Here is a 22,122-nt window from a genome sequence, read left to right as displayed (position 1 = left end):
TTTCCCATGTTTTAACTATCACTGTAGATAACACTGTCTGTCTCCCAGTCAGTCTCTCAAGCCTGTAATCTAGGTATCCTCTCTCACTCATCTTCTTCTCTTCACCTACATTTACAGGCCATGTCTATCACTCATTGCTTCTGCTACTCAGCACCTCTAGGAGCTGGCCTTTCCTCCCTAGCCACTGGACCAAAACTACTCTAGACTCCATCATATTTCTGGCCTTTCCCCCTTCATGTTCATTTACACCACCTCCTTGTATAGTCCTCGATTATGTCACCTTCTTTGCATATCATCACAGAGTTCCATTTTTTCACCACATGAAACACAACATACTGGTTTTTAGTTTTAAGATACTTCACCTCTTAGCCCCATCCTGCCTATCAACTCTAATATACTACCAATCTGTTAACTTCCTTTGCTCTGCAACTGATGCCAACCTCTGGTGCCCATTGACCAATTTTCCCTCAACCTACCCATGCTTTCTTCTATGCTATCCCTTTTGTCTGGGAGCAGCTCTTTGTAAAGCTGGTAGTTCAGAATCATTTGTAATGCTAGTAATATATTGTCCTCCTTCAGATCCCTCCTTTAAACTTTCCTTTGCCATGATGCTTACAAAACAATGTCTAGGTGGCCAGTCTTCGTGACTGCTCCTTATAATAAACATACTAATTTTACCTCATCTTGTTTATCTGTTGTACGCTTCTGTTGTCTTGCATCATTGACCAGGCCTGTGAACTATCTGGAATGGTAATTTTTTTTTTTTTATTCCACGTGTGTCCCATTCCTAGTACAATAGGGAATTGAACCCTGATTGGTACTTCTATATAATAAATAAATAAATAAATAAATAAATGATGACATTATGATGCATATGTGAAGGGTTCAGGAGGCCTGCTTCACTAACAACATAAGCAGCTTCCTCAGAATTTGGAACCATAAGCCTCTCTCACCTTCCCCAGAAAAGTAGAAGTTTGAAACACCAGCCTTCCTGAAGCAAGAATGCACACCCTATTTGGAAACATTAAGCCTCTCACAAAATCTTGGTTTCCACTTTGTGACTTGACGGCCTCACCCAGAAAGAATAATTGCCTTGCTTTGCACCACCACAGCTCCATTTGCAAAGGGGAGCGCTTCCAATATGCAGTATTAAACCTCCCAAGGAGATCCGCTCCCAATGAGCAGATACCAAACCTCCCACAAAAGGCAGATTTCACTAATCTGAGAAAACAGGAGCCTTCTTACAAGAATGAAGGGCTTCTATTTTTAAACCAAAGGTTCACCACAAATAACAGCTCTCCCTTTTTCAGAAACAAAGCCACCTCACCAAAGAGTATCCCCTTGAAATTTCAAAGCACTCCCTTGAAGAAGATTGTTCTTCCAGAACACATGTGCTCCCTTAAGCCCACAGTATCTCCATCTCCCTTTCTCTCTGTGTTCCTTCTCATCTGGAAGCAGCTCTTGCAGTCCTACACTGATGGACAGGTCTTCTCACCCACTCAGCATGCCAGCCCTGTGTTATCTAATCTAATCTAATACATAATATAACAGATAATATATAACATGTTAATACAAGGTGAGTTGGTAGATACTGGTACAGATACACTCCCTCTCAGGGGTGTCCTCTTTTTTGAAAGTTCAAATATGGTAACTCTAGTGGTGAGGACATATCTGGAGTTTTACATCCAGTTTTGTGACTCCCTCCACTACAGAAAGGATAGGGACAATTTGGATTGGTCCACCTGAGGTAAACAAAAATCGTTAGAGGGCTGGGGTGCATGACTTATGAGAAGAGACTGAGGAAACAGGGCTTATTTAGTTTGCAGAAGAGAAGAATAGCAGGTGGGGGTATTGACAGCAGCCTTCAACTACCTGAAGAGGGGTTACAAAGAGGATGGACAGAAGCAGTGGTGGCAGACAATAGAACAAGGAAAAATGGTCTCAAGTTGTAGTGTGAGAGGTTTAGGTTGGATATTAGGAAAAACTATTTCACTAGGAGGGTGGTGAAGCACTGGAATGGGTTACCTAGGGAAGTCGTGCAATCTCCATTCTTACAGGTTTTTAAGGCCGGGTTTGACAAAGCTTTGGCTGGGGTGATTTAGTTGGGGTTGGTCTTGTTCCTAGCAGCTGGTTGGACTAAATGACCTCCCGAGGCAGGAATGGGCAACCCCCAATAGTGGATGGATCGCATGAGTGGCCTTCCTTCTCCTCAGTGGGCCACAGTAGCCCACGGCCCACAGGGGTTTCACCTGCATCCCCATTGGCTGCCCCCTCCTCCATGTGGCTCTCACACACTGGGGAACCACAGCCTCACACTTTATCTGCTCCTTCCCCTCTCTCCCAGCACTTTCAGAGCACATGAATCACCTGATTTTCACTCCATTCTTGTTCCTTCTTCTCCCTCTCAGAGCCGGAACACTGTGAACAGCTGATTTGTGGCAATCAGATGAATTGCAACTCCTCCAAAAGCGCTGGAAAGAAAGGGACGGCCTAGGAAGTGCAGAGCTCTCGTGCCCCAGTGTGCAAGAAGTACATGGGGCACAGACAGGGAGTCTGTGGACCACAGATTGTCCACCGCTGTCCTGAAGTCTCTTCCAACCCTGATGTTCTATGAGTTTGTGATTCTATGACTAAGTCAGCACAGTACTTGAGCTTTCCAGCTGTACTAGTACTGCATCAGTGCCAATCAAATCAATGAGAATGGACAAGTTGACTAGGCTTCCTAAGGTCTAGTTCAATGCTACTGGAATGGGAAGCACAACCTAACACTTTGAAACACCAGTTGGGTAGTTGAGGGATAGCCGTGTTAGTCTGTATCTGCAAAAACAACAAGAAGTTCTCTGACACCTTATAGACTAACAGATTTATTGGAGCATAAGCTTTCATGGGAAAAGCTGCATCGGATGAAGTGGGTCTTTGCCCATGAAGCTTATGTTCCAATAAATCTGGTAATCTATAAGGTGCCACAGGACTTCCTGTTGTTTCTTTAGGGGTCAGTTCACCAGCTGGAGCATAGCAGTTTGAAGGTCAAGTCTGACTTCTTCCTTCTATAGTAGGGTGGCAGAGGAAGTGGTTATGCTGGATTGCCACCATTTAAGGACTCTCCCATGAAAGAGGAATCTCCGGGGGGCCTTGCAGCCCCTTTGCACCATTCTGTTAGTGCAGAGAAACCTGACTGCAGAGGACAGTCTGGCTTCAAACCTCAGACACATACATTAGTCTCATAAGGCCCTTAAATGCACAATTTTGTGAATAAGCCTCCTAGTTATGGGGAAGCCAGAAGAGCATGAAAAGGATTTTTGGCATTCAAAGCATTTCTTTATCTGGCTTGTGTATTTCATTGAGGTTTTATCAATATGACACCCCACAATGCAGCATATGAAAAGGTCTTATGTCAGAGTATGCCACATTATAAACTGATACCTGAAGTTTGTTTTAGCTGTTAAGGTGACTAGATAGAATGTTGCTTTAACAGGCAAATGCAAAAAATCATTAATTCATTCCTGTATTTTTAAAGGTAGTGATCCACATTCCTGCTGAATGGATGATACAGTTAAAACTCTCCTAAGTGCCATTACAAAAAAGACTAGACACTCTGGAGTCCACGTTTCCTTGACACATAGCCCTAGGTTCCTAAAAGTCCTCTTTGAAACTGGGACTTGGGCTCTTAAATAATTGAGGTGCATTTCAGAATGTTGCCCTGTCTTTGAATTTCTTTTCTATGAAGCATGTTGTGTTTAAATCAAATCCTAGCACTAAGAACACCACATACAAGAAAAAGTCAGTTTCACAGGCCCTGATTCTAAATCCAGCTCCTTCTGAAGTTCATGGAAAGATTCCTGTTGACTTTAAGGAGAACTATTTTTTGCCCAACATTTCTTAAATTTCACTGCTTTGTGACCCCTTTTCTAACAACAAAAATTACTACATGACCCCAAGGTGGGGAACCAAAGCCTGAACCTACCTGAGCCCCAGGTGGGGGCCCAAATGAGAAGCTCAAGGAATTCTGATCTGGGCAGGTGGCCTGAGACACATAACCTTAGCCCCACTGCCCAAGGTCTTTGCCCTGGGCCCCAGCAAGTCTAACGCAAACTCCGGTGATCCCATTCAAAAGAGTCATGGCTCACTTTAGTGTCCCAACCCACAGTTCGAGAACCACTGGTCTAGCCTTCCGCAAAATGCGTGCTGAGTAAAGAAGAGCTGTAAACAGTGTGAGTAGAGAGTACCACTGTGGCAGACACACTTTTTATATCCACTTCACACAGGTGCAAATGTCTGTACAAAGTGCAGTGCAGGAGAGAAGCAGGCCCATAATTTTTTTATATTGTTAATTTGATTTTGAGAGCCTTTGATTCCCAGCTGTGTGCAAAGTTGGAAAAATGCAATGGTTGCAATTATTCCAGGTTGGAAAATCTTCTGGGTGGACAACATGGTTATTCTCAGTTTAGTCAGTGTATGGCACATATAAGGTGATTTTTAATCATTCTTCCTCTTGCATCCCAGTCCTGATACATCACTACATGTTCTGTACTATCTCTTCCAGCTCTGACTCTGTTTCTGACTCCACACCTGTGAGTCTGAAGATGAGAATTCAAAGAGGCAAGGAAGAGAATTAAGAGATTATCAGACACCAGATGTTAGGCATTTTGGGTTTATGCTTAAACTGTATATCTCCATTGAAACATAATATCAGGAAGTGTATTTGCACGTGGACTGAAATGTGATTTGAAAAAATGACCCTAATATCATAAGAGACTGTTCTGACGTGTATTTCACTAGCTTGTCCTTTATTCCTTTCTGAGGAATTAAAGTAGATATGCTAAAATGCCACCTGGCAAAGACTCCCACATAGAAAGGGTGTTAAACGGTAGCTGGTGATGGAAAGAGCCGATTATGCCATACAATACCTGCCACTAACTTCGTGTGTGGCTGCTATTTTGACATGTCTGATGCTGGAATAAAGAGGACTGCCTGTAACCAAACCTGCCAGTGAGGATGTTATACGGTCAGAGAGGTTTGGAATGTAATGAACATCCTTATCATCACTGGTATCTTTACAACAGCTTAGATGACTTTTTAATTGTAGCTTAATGCATTTAATTATGACAACTCTTTCCCATTCTCAAATATGATGTATTAATATTACAGATCATTAACATTGCTAAATTGCTCTAATGACAGAGTCTTCCAAGTCCCAGTTAGACAGAGAGAGATTTGCTCTCTCATTTGGCTCCTTTGTTATTTGCCTTATAGGAAATTCATGCACGATTCTTGAGTCTCTAAAGCATGTAGAAAGGTTGCTTTGGCTGCACCCTCCTTATTAGATTAGTGATAGAGAAAATCTCCCATGTAAAGCTTCCCCATCTTGAGACTGCACAACAGCTAATACTACCTTTCTAATATCCTCTTCATCAATATAAAAGTTAGAAAGCCATAGCTCTTGAGCAGTTTTTTAAAAAATATAATTGGAACAGACTGTATTTAACATCTGCAAAATACTCATGCTTATAAGGTATGAGAAATGTGAGATGTTCCATTCTGTTTGCAATAGTTAGACCATTTTAATCTCTTAACTTCAATATATGTCCTCTAGCAGGCTATCATTGGATTTCATTTCTAGATCCTTAAGGCTGCATATATCTGTCAAACGACATAATGAATTTAAAGTGCTAATGCCTAGAAGACTAGAAAAAACATTGAAATATATCCTTGGTTGATTAAATTACCACCTCTAGCTACTTTACCTCCTTATGTCCAAACAGATTTCCTTTTTTACTTACCAAGTACTGGATCTGGAAGATGTGGATGATGTAAATTTCATGGTTAAACACATGCACAAGTCTTTAGATGAGCACATATTCTTTAAACATCTTTTCAAATGTGTGCCTCTATGATAGGACATGCAACTGACTAGAAATACTTTCAATTACTACTCCCAACTTGAAGGTTAACCTTAGGGTGTAGCAAGTGACTTTTGTGTACCATTCTCGAAATATAATTGGTGTTAAAATTTGTTGCATTAAATTAAACTCCTTTTAGGATACCTCCACGTTCAAATTTGTTAGCTGTACTGCCTTCAAAAGGGAACCTGGATGGAAGCAACATAGGAAACCTTGGTGTGTTGAATTTTCTGAACTAATTTCTTGATCTTTCGACATGCCTATGGACAAGGGAACAAGCCAGTCAGTGCTGTGAGCTCCAGGGAAATGCTGGAGTGGCACGAACTGACTTGTCCATCTTTGGCTTTTGTTTTTTCCATATGTGAATGCATTCCATAGGCTAGGAAGCAGGATACAAAAGCATACCTGAAATAGGGCCAAACCCAGTGTTTTGAGCTATAACATCCTCCATTGTTGATACAGGCACTGGATCAGATCTTTCACAGGATTTTTGATCAGAACACAGAGGTAGGGCTGAATGAGGGGCTTGGAAGACACACATGCAAATGCACCAAATAGCAGAGGCAGAGTCAATCAATCAAAGAAACAAAGCAGAAGCAGATGTTGCTGTCACACTGGAAGAATTGCTCCATGTCAGGTGACTCCTTGAAAAGTGGCATTCGAACTAAAATTTAGTGTGGATGGTCTACTAGTGGAGCCCACTTGGCGCCCTTCAGTTACCAAATGAAGCTCCCAGCCATTCAAACCCGGGCAAAGCTGGAGAACCGCCAGCTGGGTCTAAGTGCCAGGCCGTTTGATTTTGGGAGGCTAAAACTAAAGAACGCAATGAGTTTGAAACAGAATGACAAGTATCAGAAGAAGCAGGAGCAGGGACTGAATGAAGGAGAGCAGATTTGTAGTGCTTTGAAATGAAACGTTATAATCCCCCCAACAATCCCGGTGACTGTGAGCTATAGCACTAGGAGTACAACTCAGAAGGGAAAAAAGATACATTGTTGGATAAACAGCTTCTTATGGGTAAAAACTGAATGGCCCAAATAGATGAATAAGTCAACACAATGAGGGGAGGGAGGGATGATTCAGTGGCAGTATAAGAAAAAGGTAAAAGTGAACAGAAGGGAGAAAAGGGGAGAAAAGAACAAAATGTAAATGAGTGAGACAAAAAAGCAAAGAGAAGAAGAAAAGAGAACAAGGGGGGAAAGAAGTAATATTTTCCTTGATAAAAATGCACAAAAGGGAAGATGAACTTTGTTCTTTTTCTCTTTCTACTCTCCTCTCTCTTTCTGCTTTTCGCCTCGCAGCACGCCAGCCTAAGCTGAGAGCTGTAATGTCATTAAATTGCAAATGCTTTTTCATTTCCGACACACACTGTTTACTTATCTGGCAAAAACATATGTTGGAAGGAATCCGTTAAATTCTGCCCATTGCCTTGGGTAAAAGTGCAATGGAAACGGACCCACTGAGCTTCTTCTTTTTTCTTCTTTTAGCACTTCCCTTATCTACAAGACTGCTTCGCAGAAAACTGGCTAGTTCAATGAAAAATGAAGATACAGCAGGAGATTAGAGAAGAACACTGAGCAAAAAATTCCTGGAGAGAGGGTCACTCCATTGCAAATGATTTCACTCCTCTAGATCTGCATAAATTACTATTTTTAAGGCATCTCCAAAGTCTGTATATTTTTCTCACTCTGTCAAACATTTAATTTCACGCCCCGTGTTCTGAATATGCTAAAATGCATATCTCTGATGCACCTTTAAGCCAGAAAAACGAATGCAAAATTGAAGATAAAATGATGTGATTTGCACTACAAGCCTATTACTTGAGGTATTTACATATAGTTTACCTCTGCAGTTCTGAGAATGATTTATTAAAAAAAAATCTGGATTAAGCTCATATAAATATGTATAAATCTTTGTTTAGAAAATAGATTTTGCAGCCGTTGTGTCAAAAAGTTCTTTAAGATTCTGTGAAGAATTTTCCTTTCAGCATGCTTAAAAAATAAAAATAAAAGGGCAGTATATGACATACTGCTTTGGCAGGAAAAATCCTATACACACATTCTGTCTTCCAGGATTTTTCTAAAGATTCCTTTTATGTTACACTTTTCTTCCTAAAAGTACCACTTGTTCATTTCATTTGCTGTGATGCCAAATAAAGAGGGCACCAGATTTTCCTAAAAACCACTGAAATAGTGGCTCAGATTTACTAAAACAATCGTGTGTCAGGAGACGGGGGGGGTGAGGAGAAGGAGAATGCCAGTTGGTATGACAAACAACTGTGAATTTGTCCCCACCAAAGTGTTCAGGCTGCACTGCCACACATGTCCAATGTTTGCAGCGAGATGTGGAAAGCAAAGCATTCTGATTGTTTTAGGAAAAACAAAATGATTTATTTGGTGATGAGCTTTCTTGGGACAGACCCACAGAATAAATCATTTTGTTAAAGTGCTAAATTTCTGCTGTTTTGTTTTGTTGGAGTACAGACAAACATGGCTACCTCTCTGTTACTATTCATGATTGTTTTAGGAATACGTTTGCATCCTGGGATCAGTTCATTCACACAGCTCAGTAAGTAATAGCTATTTTTAAAAAGTCTTCTAAAACTGCATCTATCAGAACAATAAAACATCACAGCTCTGGCCTCTGCTTGCAACTCCTCCCTCCTATAACAACTCTTGCAAAGAAAATGCTCAAATCTCCGCTCCCCTCAATTAATGTATTTTAAGGATGCAACTGAAGCTTTCAAAGCTGACTAAGAATGGAGAAGAAACTCTGCTCATGTGCCCAGAGTCTAAATGTTAAGGTCAGGACAAGGCTTCGTGGGGGTGCCTGTAGTGGAATTGTGAGAACAACTCTCTCTAAACAGGTACAGGAGAAGAGCTATTACTTCAAAGCCTATATTAATCCATTTGCAGTTAAAACGCCTGTGTACAGGCTTTGGATTGCTTTTGGGAGAGAGAGAGGAGTTTGCTTACAAAGACTGAATTAGAGTTCCAGTATGATGTGCCTGCTTACAGTTGTCTAATGACCATTTTAAATAATAAAACTTCCAGTCATTTTTAAGAAGCAAGTCGTATCACCTTCCCTGTGCAGAATAGCTTAACAATCCCCCCTAGTGGTGTTTCCACGGCTGTTCAAGAACACATTGCTGCTTGCAAGCACAGTACTGCACACAGAAACGTATGTGAGGACTGTATAGTTACACACAGACACATACAAATCTGCTTATGCAAATGCATTAATATACTCCATCTCAGAGGCTGATCTACACAGGAGACTTTTGAAAGCCATCTAATAAATGAGCTAACCATGTATTTTTGATAGCCTCACCTGCACGTTTGTCCATTCAGGCATCTCCACTTTTCCTCACGCTTATTAGAACATTCTAGACCCATAAGGTGCTTCAAACACCAGTACAAAATCATCTATTTCTTTGAATTCTTTCCTCTTCATTCAGCCCTATCCCATTCCCCCCTACCCAAAAATTACGTCTGCTCTGAGCTGAAGAACAGCAGGACACAATTCAATCCCAGCTTTTCCTTTCAGAAGCATACCACCTGTTCCCAGAGTCCCACTGAGGTGAGCAGAGCACATAATCTAGCCAGGGACACCAAACTTTATGGACTCTAAATTGTGATACAGGTACAAAAATAGATATTTTTGATCATTCATGGCTGTTTTTATGGCTCCTTCTGAGCCCTGTATTATAGTTATAGCTGGGATACAAGAAACATTCTAAATAAATTAATGATCATAATCATTGCTAAAATAGCATTTTTGTGCAAGATACGTGGCAGAGAGGTGGGATATAAACATTTATATGGACTTGGCTGGCCATGCCTTCGCCACTTATGAACAAAATGAGTGATGGAGTCCGGGCCCAGGACTGCGACAGAGCTAGTTCAGATTATACAGCCAACAGAGACCATTGTGATTACCCAGTCTGACGTTGTGTATAACTCAGGCCACAGAACTCCTCCAAAATCTTCCCTAGATCAGGTCTTCTGGAAAAAAAAATCCTATCTTGATTTAAAAATTGTCAGTGACGGAGAATACATGATAACCTTTGGTAAATTGTTCCAATGGTTAATGGTCTTCACTGTGAAAAAATTATGCTGTATTTCCTGTCTTCATTATTTCAGCTTCCAACCATTGGATCCTGTTATACCTCTCTCCTTAGGGCTTGTCTACACTTACTGGTAAATCAGTGTTCCAGAGACCAGTCTCCTGGGGGTAGAAACAGCAGGTCTAGTAGGAATGCACTAAATGAACTGCTGCTTGTGCTCCTGTTGACCGTGGCTGTGAGGAGTAAGGGAATTCAATGGAAGAGTTTCTCTCATGGACCCCCCACAGTGGGGATGCTGCAATAAGTCGAAATAAGTTATGTCAGCTCCAACTATGTTGTTCATGTAGCTGGATTTGCATAACTTATTTCATCTTTCAGAGAGGTAGCTGTGTTATTCTGTATCTTCAAAAACAAGAGGAAGTCCTGTGGCGCCTTATAGACTAACAGATATTTTGGAGCATAAGCTTTCATGGGCAAAGACCCACTTCATCAGATGCATGAGTGTGGGGGTTGGGTTCAGAGGATACTCCTCTGGGAACCACACCCCACTCATGCATCTGATGAAGCGGGTCTTTGCTCACGAAAGCTTATGCTCCAAAATATCTGTTAGTCTATAAGGTGCCACAGGACTTCTTGCTAGTTCAACTTTGCCCCCCTTGGAGACTTGCCCGCAGACTGAAGAGTCCATTATCAAATATTTGATCACTATGTAGGTACCTAAAGTGCTCCCTAAACTTTGTCTTTGTTAAGATGAAGAGGTTGAGCTCCTTGTTTGTCTCCATATGGCGGGTTTTCTAATTCTGTCAGCTTTCTCTGCCATGTCTCCAATTTTTCAGTATCATTCTTGAATTGTGGACACAGTATTCCAGCAGTGGGCACACCACTGCCAACTAGAAATGTATTAAACCCTCTACTTCTACTTACGATCCCACCTCTTTATGAATCCCAGGTTATACTAGCCACAGCTTTACATTAGGACCTTCCATCCACATCACCTACAATGAGCCCTAAAGCTTTTAAAAGGGCTCCAGAAGTGACCCTGGCAACTACTGGCCAGTCACTCTGACTTCAGTATCAGGCAAACTGTTTGAAACTCTAGTAAAGAACAGAATTGTCAGACACATTGATGAACATAATTTATTGGGGAAGAGTCAACATGGCTTTTGTAAAGGGAAGTCATGCCTCACCAGTCTATTAGAATTTTTTGAAAGGGTCAACAATCATGTGGATGGGGGGATCCTGTGGATACAGTGTACTTAGATTTTCAGAAAGTCTTCGACAAGGTCCCTCATCAAAGGCTGTCAAGCAAAGTTAACTGTGATGGGATAAGAGGGAAGATCCTCTCTTGGATTGGTAACTGGTTAAAAGATGAGAAACAAAGGGTAGGAATAAATGGTCAGTTTTCAGAATGGGAGAGAGGTAAAGAGTGGTGTCCCCCAGGGGTCTGAAGTGGGACCAGTCCTATGCAACATATTTATAAATGATCTGGAAAAAGGTATAAACAGTGAGGTGGCAAAGTTTGCAGATGACACAAAACTACTCCAAATAGTTAAGCCCCAAGCAGACTGTGAAGAGCTACAAAAGGATCTTAATAAATTGGGACATTGGGCAACTAAATAGCAGATGAAATTCAATGTTGATAAATGCAAAATAATGCACTTTGGAAAATATAATCCCAACTATACATGAAAAATGATGGGATCTGACTTAGGTGTTACCACTCAAGAAAGAGATCCTGGAGTTATTGTGGATAGTTCTCTGAAGACATCCACTCAGTGTGCAGTGGCAGTCAAAAAAACTAACAAAATGTTGGGAATCATTAAGAAAGGAATAGATAATAAGACAGAAAATGTCATATTACCGTTATATAAATCCATAGTACATCCACATCTGGAGTCCTGTGTACAGATGTGGTCTCCCCATCTCAATAAAGATATATTGGAATTGGAAAAGGTTCAGAAAAAGGCAACAAAAATTATTAGGGGTATGGAGTGTCTGCCATATAAGGAGAGATTAATGAGACTGGAAAAAAGACGATTAAGCGGGGGGATATGATAGAGGTAGATAAAATTGTGACTGGTGTGGAGAAAATAGATAAGGAATTGTTATTTACTCCTTTTCACCACACAAGAACTAGGGGTCACCAAATGAAATTAATAGGTAGCAGGTTTAAAACAAACAATAGGAAATGTTTTTTCACACAACGCACAGTTAACCTGTGGAACTCCTTGCTGGAGAATGTTGTGAAGACCAAGACTATAGGAGAGTTTAAAAAAGAACTAGATAAATTCATGAGGGATAGGTCCATCAATGGCTATTAGCCAGGATTGGCATGAACTGTGTCCATAGCCTCTGTTTGCGAGAGGCTGGAAAGGGGTGACAGGGAATTGATCACTTGATGATTACATGTTCTGTTCATTCCCTGTGGGGCACCTGGCATTGGCCACTGTCAGAAGACAGGATACTGAGCTTGATGGGCCTATGGTCTGACGCAGTATGGTTGTTCTTATGTTTTTATAGAGTCATTGCTTTCCAGAAAAGTGTCCCCTAGTCTGTAAGAATGGCCTACTTTCTTTGTTCTTAGATGCCAATGTTTACATTTAGGTATATTAAAATGAAAACTGTTTGCTGTCATTCAATTTACTAAGCCCAGTCCAGATCACACTGAATCAGCGACCTGTCTGCTTCCTTAATTACTATTCCCCCATTGTTTGTATCATTTGCAATCTTTACAGTTTCACGTTTTCTTCCAGGCCATTAGTAAAAATGTTAAACAGCAGGATCCCACTGGAAATATGTCTGCTTGATGAAAATTCTCTGTGTATTGTTACATTTGAGACTATCAGTTAGCCAGTTTTTCAAGTGGGCCAGTTTAATTTTATATCTTTCTATTTTTCTAATCAAAACATCATGTGGTACCCATCTAACATCTTACAGAAATTCAAGTATATTAGATTAATATTGTTACCTTTATTAACCAAGATTGTAATCTTATAAAAAAGCAAGTCATTTTGTAGGATCAATTTTCCATAAAACCATACTGATTTGCACTAATTGCATTATGCTTTTAATTCTTTATTAATCAAGTACCACATCAGGTGCTTCATTACCTTGCCTGGGATTGATGTCTGACTGACAGGCCTGTATTACTTGAGTCATCCCATCTATTGCATGTAAAAATGGTACAATATGAGCTAGTTCTCTAGTTCTAGAGAACTTCCCCAGTGCTCCAACACTGAAAAAAATATTAATGATCTCATAAGCGCGTCCGTGAGCTCTTTTAAAGGTCTGAGGTACAAATTATTTGATTTAAAAATGTTTGTCGACAATAGCATCTGGTTAACATCCTCCAGAAAAGTAAATGAAATGGAAAGAGTTAGGACCATATGATGAGACTACATCTTCTGCTTTTGCCCAAAATACCAAACAAATATTTTTGAACTGTTCTATCTTTTCCACATTATCACTGATAATTCTACCATTTCCACCTAATAATGGACCTATACAGTTGTCAGGATTCTTTTGCTCCTAATACATTTAAAAACATCTTACTTCCTGTCCTTACCTTACAGCTTGTAAGGGACAAGCAGGGCCATCATGATCATCTCATCTGACCTCAAAGTTTTCAAACCACAGAGCCTCACTAATCCATTATTGTAGTAAGTCCACAACCTCTGGCAAGCTACTGAAGTCCTCTGCTGGCCATAGGTTTCTCTTTCTGTCCCTTATGTATTTTCTATAATCTTTATCTACTTATTATTTCTTATAATCAAATTCCCCTTTCTTCCATTTGTTATTTTCAAAATTTTGTACAGATGCCTTCACTTTCTTTCTAAATCAGGCCAGTTTTTTAACCAGCCCGGCCTATTTCTTCAACGTTACATCTACACTAGAATGCTATGTGTAAGTAGCTTATTTTGAAGTAGTGACATCGAAATGAGCTACTTCAGTGTGTGGTGTCCCCACATCCTCCGGGGCTGGGGCCATTGACGTTCAACATCGACGTAGTGATGTGCAACATTGAAAGCAGCCCCCCAGGAGAATGTCTACACACAAATGTGGCCCCTTTTGAAATAAGGGGCCAGGAACCCCTGCAGACAGGGTCAGAGGGCAGACTAGCCCTTCCGGGGAAACAGCAACCCACTTCTTTAAAGGGCCCCTCCCAAACACACTCAGCCTGCACAGCACGGGGCCTGCAGAGTTTACACCAGCCTCGCAGACCCAGTGCACACAGCTATGGACCCTCAGTAGCAGCAGCAGCCAGAAGCCCTCAGGGCTGTCACTGAGCCAGGAGCCGTCCTGCTCCGCGCTGCGCAGGAGGCCGTCCAGCACCTCTTGGAAGGCGAGCCTTCCTCGGGAGATGAAGGGGCTGCCCCAGACCATGGGGCCCTCCTGGGCGTCCCCCCACCCACCAGGTGCTCCGCTGGCTATGGAGCTACACCACCACATAGTGGTGGGAGCGCCTGGTCCTGGCGGAGTGGGATGACGGCCACTGGATCTGGATTTTCTCGATGCGCTGGCAGACGTTCCTCGAGCTCTGCCAGTGGCTCACCCCCACCCTCAGGCACCACACCACCTGCATGCAGCATGCGCTCACCGTCGAGAAACAGGTCGGCATCACTGTCTGGAAGTTGGCCACTCCAGACAGCTACCGATCTGTAGGACACCAGTCTGGTGTAGGCAAGGACGCTGTTCTGGCCATTGTCACAGAGATGAGGAGGCCCGGGCAGGGACCCATCGGGGTGGGACCAGGGGAAGGTATCCAGGCAGGGGACTCAGGGAAGGGGCCAGGGGAGGGGAAAGGGCAGGGGCTGGGGGAGGGGAGAGCCTAGGGGTACAGCGGGGGGCTGGGCACACCCAGCACACCCTCATGGGTACCCGTGTCCCCTCCCTGCACGTGGCTTGTGCGGATCAGAGCTGGACACGGCCATCACGGGGTTTGCCAGTATGGCATTCCCCAACTGCTTCGGGGCCCTGGATGGCACCCACATCCCCATCCACACCCCAGATCACAGTGGAGGATGCGTTATAAACAGGAAGGGCTACCACTCGTTGGTTCTCCAGGCCATGATGGACAGCCAGGGCTGCTTCCAGGACATATATGGTGGCTGGCCTGGCAGCACCCATGATGCCCGCATTTTCAGGACCTCAGGCCTGTGCTGCCCGATGGAGATGCGGACCCACATCCCCCAGAGGAAGATCCCTCTGGGGGACACCATCATGCCCCTCTGCCTCGTGGCAGATGCAGCTTAACCTCTCCATCCCTGGCTTATGTGGCCATACACGAGGCAACCTCAATGCCAGCCAGGAGGGGTTCAACAGCTGCCGGAAGCATGCCTGCCAGGTGGCCAAGCGGGCTTTCGGCCACTTCAAGGGCCACTGGTGCTGCCTCATCACCCATCTGGACATGGGCCTCTCCAACATTCCCCATGTTGTGGGCACATGCTGCATGCTCCACAATCTGGTGACAGCAAGGGGGAGGCCTTTGTGCAGGGGTGGGCTGTGGAGACCAGCACGGCCTACCACCAGCCAGCCACCACCCTGAGCCGTCAGGCCGACCAGCAGGGGGTCCGGGTCCGGGTGGTCCTACAGACCTATTTTGATTAGGGTGCAGGGTGAGCACTGCCCCTGCCATCCCTGGCGAATCTCCCTCACACTGCCCCCCAAAGAGCACATGAAACACATTTTTGCAAAATAAACCTGCGAACACTAAGAACCTAAATAGTAACAGAGAGGGAGCCGTGCTAGTCTATACGCTATCAAAACAAAAAGCAGTCAAGTAGCACTTTAAAGACTAGCAAAATAGTTTATTAGGTGAGCTTTCGTGGGACAGACCCACTTCTTCAGACCATAGCCAGACCAGAACAGACTCAATGTTTAAGGCACAGAGAACCAAAAACAGTAAGCAAGGAGGACAAATCAGAAAAAGGTAATCAAGGTGAGCAAATCAGAGAGTGGAGGGGTGAGGGGGAGGTCAAGAATTAGACTGAGCCAAGTGTGCAGACAAGCCCCTATAGTGACTCAGAAAGTTCCCATCATGATTTAAACCATGTGTTAATGTGCCGAATTTGAATATAAAAGCCAGCTCGGCTGTTTCCCTTTCCAAAAAGGTGCGATAATTCCTTTTCAGCAACACACATACCTTGAGGTCATTGACAGAATGCCTCATTCCATTAAAATGTTGACTAACTGGTTTGTGGCTTTGGAGTGTTTTGATGTCTGTTTTGTGCCCATTGACCCTTTGTCTAAGGGAGTTAGAAGTCTGTCCAATATACAAAGCATCTGGGCATTGTTGGCACATGATGGCATATATGATGTTAGTAGAGGAGCATGAGAAAGTGCCCGTGATTCTGTGAGTAACCTGGTTAGGTCCAGTGATGGTATTTTCAGAGAAGATATGTGGACAAAGCTGGCAGTGGGCTTTGTTGCAGGGAAAGGTTCCAGGACTGGTATTCCCGGGGTATAGACTGTGGCTGTTAGTGAGGATCCTCATGAGGTTGGGAGGTTGTCTGTAGGAGAGAACAGGCATGTCACCCAGGGCCTTCCGGAATGTGGCATCCTCATTAAGGATAGGTTGTAGGTCTTTAATAATTCGTTGCAGTGGTCTGAGTTGGGGGCTGTAGGTGATGACCAGTGCTGTTCTGTTCTTGGCTTTTTTGGGCTGATCTTGGAGTAGCTGGTCTCTGGGTATTCGTCTGGCCCTGTCGATTTGTTTTTTTCTTCTCCTGGTGGGTAATTCAGGTTTATGAATATTTGGTAAAGTTCTTGTAGTTTTTGGTCTCTGTCAGTTGCATCAGAGCAAATGCGATTGTACCTAAGAGCTTGACTGTAAACAATGGACCTAGTCACGTGTGCAGGATGGAAACTAGAAGGGTGTAGATAAGTATAGCGATCACTAGGTTTTGGGTACAGTGTGGTACTGATCAGTCCATCCTTGATTAGTACTGTAGTGTCCAGGAAATGTATCTCTTGCATGTTGTAATCGAGGCATAAGTTGATGGTGGGGTGTAGATTGTTAAAGTCTCTGTGGAATTCCTCTAGAGCCTCTGTACCATGGGTCCAAATCATAATGATGTCATCAATGTATCTTAAGTAGAGGAGTGGTAATAGGGGAATTCCACAGAGACTTTAACAATCTACACCCCATCACCTACAGCCCCCAACTCAGACCACGGCAACGAATTATTAAAGACCTACAACCTATCCTTAATGAGGATGCCACACTCCGGAAGGCCCTGGGTGACATACCTGTTCACTCCTACAGACAACCTCCCAACCTCATGAGGATCCTCACTAACAGCCACAGTCTATACCCCGGGAATACCAGTCCTGGAACCTTTCCCTGCAACAAAGCCCGCTGCCAGCTTTGTCCACATATCTTCTCTGGAAATACCATCACTGGACCTAACCAGGTTACTCACAGAATCACGGGCACTTTCTCATGCTCCTCTACTAACATCATATATGCCATCATGTGCCAACAATGCCCAGATGCTTTGTATATTGGACAGACTTCTAACTCCCTTAGACAAAGGGTCAGTGGGCACAAAACAGACATCAAAACACTCCAAAGCCACAAACCAGTTAGTCAACATTTTAATGGAATGGGGCATTCTGTCAATGACCTCAAGGTATGTGTGTTGCTGAAAAGGAATTATCGCACCTTTTTGGAAAGGGAAACAGCCGAGCTGGCTTTTATATTCAAATTCGGCACATTAACACATGGTTTAAATCGTGATGGGAACTTTCTGAGTCACTATAGGGGCTTGTCTGCATACTTGGCTCAGTCTAATTCTTGACCTCCCCCCCCACCCCTCCACGCTCTGATTTGCTCACCTTGATTATCTTTTTCTGATTTGTCCTCCTTGCTTACTGTTTTTGGTTCTCTGTGCCTTAAATATTGAGTCTGTTCTGGTCTGGCTATGGTCTGAAGAAGTGGGTCTGTCCCACGAAAGCTCACCTAATAAACCATTTTGCTAGTCTTTAAAGTGCTACTTGATTGCTTTTTACTAAGAACCTAAATGTGTCAACCAATTATTTACAGGAACAAACATCCATGGGGAAACTATGTACCCAGGGGTGGAATGCTGCCTAAGTTGGGGGGACACACAACTATTTACAAGAGGTTGGGGGGTGAACTGTGTACAGTGGAGGGGGTCCTACGTGGCCCAGTCATTGGCCCCTCACAGCCCCTCGCCCAGCGTGGAGGGGCATGACCCCCCCACTGGGTCCAGGGTTCCTGTTGAGACCAGGAGGACTGGAAGATACAGCTGGGCTGGCTCCAGAGCCCCCTGCTCCTCTGCGGCAGTTCCAGTGCAGGGGGGCTGCCAGGAGGGAGGGCTGCTGGAGCAGTGGGAGAAAGCAGCCAGGCTGCGATCCTCTCGAGGATCCCGGTGATGTGCTCGAAAGTTTGCATGAAGGATCCCCAGGCCTTCTGGCGCCAGGCCAGGGCCCACTTCTCCTGTTGGAGGCAGCACTTTTCCACATCCATCTGGAGCTAGAGGGTGGTGAGGACCTGGGGGTCAGCAGAGTCTAATAAACTCCCCTGTGTTGACCACAACACTTTTTAAGAAATAAAATTGTCATACAATCCTAGGGCTGGAAGAGACCACAGGAGGTCATTGAGTCCAGCCCCCTGCCCAGAGCAAGACTAACCCTCATTATTATGTTTAAAAAATCCAATCATATTTTAGTACTGTCAGCATGAGATCTCATTCAAACTGAAGTTTTCTGTGAGCTCACAGTTCCCACCACCTCCACACATCCATCCCAAAATCATGGGGATGATAATTTCATACCATATCAATTTGAAAAGGACTCTCCTTATCTTGAACTCAAGTTATTATATATTGCAGTACTCTTCCATTACTGGATTCCTTTACATGCCAGGTACCCTAAAAAGAGCACTGCAGTGATCTGTTCTCCTTGGCTATGCCTACACTTGCATTTCTCTTTTGAAAGAGGTATGCAAATGAGGTAAATAAAAATGCAAATATGGTATGCATTTGCATATTCAGTACCTCATTTGCATATTCTAATTTCAAAAGAAGAAAGCCAGCGTAGATGCTGCTCTTTCAAAAGTGAACCCCATTTTCGAAAGAATCTTTCTTCCCATTCAATAGAGGGAAGGATTCTTTTGAAAATGGCTTTACTTTCAAAAGAGCAGCATCTACACTGGCTTTCTTCTTTCAAAAGAAGCTTTTGAAATTAGAATATGCAAATGAGGAACAGAATATGCAAATTTACACCTCATCTGTATGTTCAATTACCTCATTTCCATACATCTTTCAAAAGAGAAATGCAAGTGTAGACACACCCCTTTGGTGCAATCATCAGTCTATATACTGCTCTTGATGAGCCAGCTCCACTTCTATTGAGACAGGACAGACACGCATGCATGAAATGAGAATGGTGGCCCTGTTGTCTATGTTCTTCTTTGCAGATCATATCTTAGACAGAAGGTCCAGAATTACTCTGGTTCTTATATTTTTTTCCTTGAGGATTTGGGTCCAATTTTGGATTTAAAATTACAACTGCCATTTCACAAAATAATGTAAGCATTGAAGCCTTTTCCAATCCATACCCAATAGGAAAATATCCAAATCAAAATTTTTAATCACTTTCAATCAAAATTAAAGATCCAGATGCAAAGCCTAGGACTCGCAAATGTAGAATTGCAACATTTCCTAGTGGATTTGGTGTTTATGAACTGAAATATGTGTTCTCCAGAGCCTAATCTTGTAGTTCACTCTGAAATTTGGAAGCTTGATCCCATTCTTTCCATTATCCCTAACTTTTTCACGATACAACATGCAAATTGAAAACACTTACCGATACAACAAATATTGTTTGGACTGATATTTTGAGGTCTGAACAGTGCTTGGAGTTGAAACAATTGAAATCAACATTCAATATATAAGAAAAGCTTAGTGATAAAAAACTCCCATGCATCTCTGGCATGTTAACTGTATTGAAAATTCCCTCATTTATACAAAACTACTATCATCAGATCTACATTTAGGGTCTCCTCCGCTGTTGGATAAAGGAAACATTGTCCCAGAAACACGTACATCGATTCCAGATTGATTCAATGACCTGGTCATTCAACTAATGGCAACATAACACATTGCCACTCAGAGGGTCAGAGATCAGGTTCCAGCTCAGTCCGTGTCCTCCAGATGGACAGGAACTGGGAACACAGTGAAATAGGGACACCTCATCCTTGGCAGAGATGAGCACCTTCCACCACTCCCTGACAACCTTCTAAAGGAAGTCACAACAATGGGGAGAGTTGGAGGCTGGGACTGAGCTGTTTCCAAGAGGTTAAAGGGCAAAGAAAATGGATTAAGACAGGCACTTCTGGAGAGAAGGAGCTTTTTGTGTAATGTGGTTCCTCTTGGCCTTTGTTTCCTTATAACACATTTCTCTCAGAAACATTTCTGTATTGTTCATCTCTGCTGTTCTATTATTTCCAGAACCAGACATTTACTTAGTTTGAACATGTGTCCAAGTCACTCTTTTCTTTAAGTGTTGGAGATCCTTAGTTTCAACATACAATTTATTTTTGACAGGCCTGATGCAACACTATTGATTTATATGGGGCCCTAAATAAGGCTGATTAGTAATTTGCTGTTACAAAAAAGGTGGTTTTGTATGTGAGGGTCAGGTGCAATACAACCACATATAAACAAACAGAAGTACCTTAGAAGAGCCTAACTATGTGGTTAAAACATAACCGCAGATGTACGGGGCCTGATTCAAGCTGTGAAATTCTCACCAACAGCCAATACAGGTCTGTAGCTCGATAGAAAAAGGGCAACTAGGTTGTATAACACTGGTGCCACGCCAGTGCCTGCGAAAGCTTTGTGCTTGTCTGCAACTTCAAAGGACAGAACAAGGTACCAGGTACTGTGATTTGAAAGGAGTAGGGTCAGTGAGCAAGAGCCAAACGTTCACGTCTGCTTCCCTTCATGGAAGGGAGCAAAAGGGAACAGTGCCAAGGTGGGGAATGCCTGGTCTGTAGTGCACTTTCTCTTGGTCTTCAGTGCCCCTAAAGCAATCGTGCAGCTATTGGCCTCCACAAGTTAAAAGTAAGGCAAGCCATCACGGCATCATCACCTCCTTAACATGCTGGGGACTCCTAGAGTAAGCTAATTTTGAGTCTATCCATATTAGCTTGGTGCCTCACAGCACTAAGTAACAGCCCCCTACTCTCTGAAGAGGGGGTTTGAAGTAGCAGTCAACTGGAAGGTGCTGGAACCATGATGGCTAGGAGCAGGAAAGCTGTGAAGAGGCATAGGCATACAATGTGGATGGCCTTAGCTTACGGAGGAATGCTATCTTAGGTATTTCGAAGTGCCTATCATCTACGTGTTTTGGGGAAAACAGTGTTTGGGAGCCTAACACCTCACTAATTCCTTGGTAGAACAAATCCACCTTCCTTAGAAAAGACATTCCTAATGCTAGTAGTTTCCACTTGCAGTCTTCTACCATCTCTACAGAAATACTTCATGAACAATGGTGACTTGATTTTCAGATGTGACTGAATCTCCTGCATTTTATATATTATTCAGTCCCTCTGTATTACTTTACAGCAGTTTTATCTGTGTGTATTAAAATTAGATGACTGACTGCCACTGACTGTTAGCTACCGCAGTCTATCACATAAACACATATTTGAGCTTTGCGTGTGACGTTAGGGTCTGTGTCATGCTTATTGGAGAAAACCTTCCCTGGGTGTTTCTGAAAAGTGCTTATAACACATGTAAAGTAAAACATTTTTTTCATTTTTATTTTCCAAATACCAAAAGCAATAAAATAAAGCAATTGACTAATCACATGCCAAATTTTGTTTTTTAATCTAATCTACTGTGTGCCAAAATGCAAATTGAATTGGTATGATTCCAATTGAATTTTCTTTTAAAATACTATTTAACTTACTCATTGAAGTTGGAAAAACATTCCTAAACTGCTCTTGTATGTTCTAAACTATGAATATCAAGATTCAACTTGAAGTAAATTTTCACCATCAGCAGGTTGGAGATTTTATGTACATAATGATCCACCTAATAAATTATATATTTTTAATATATATTTAAATCCCTGCATGGAAATTTGTAATTCTGTAGTCTTAAATAGGGTCACATTGTCAATTTT

The sequence above is a fragment of the Carettochelys insculpta genome, chromosome 1, assembly GCF_033958435.1.
Source record: "Carettochelys insculpta isolate YL-2023 chromosome 1, ASM3395843v1, whole genome shotgun sequence".
NCBI lineage: Eukaryota > Metazoa > Chordata > Testudines > Carettochelyidae > Carettochelys > Carettochelys insculpta.
This window is presented reverse-complemented; position numbering follows the sequence as displayed.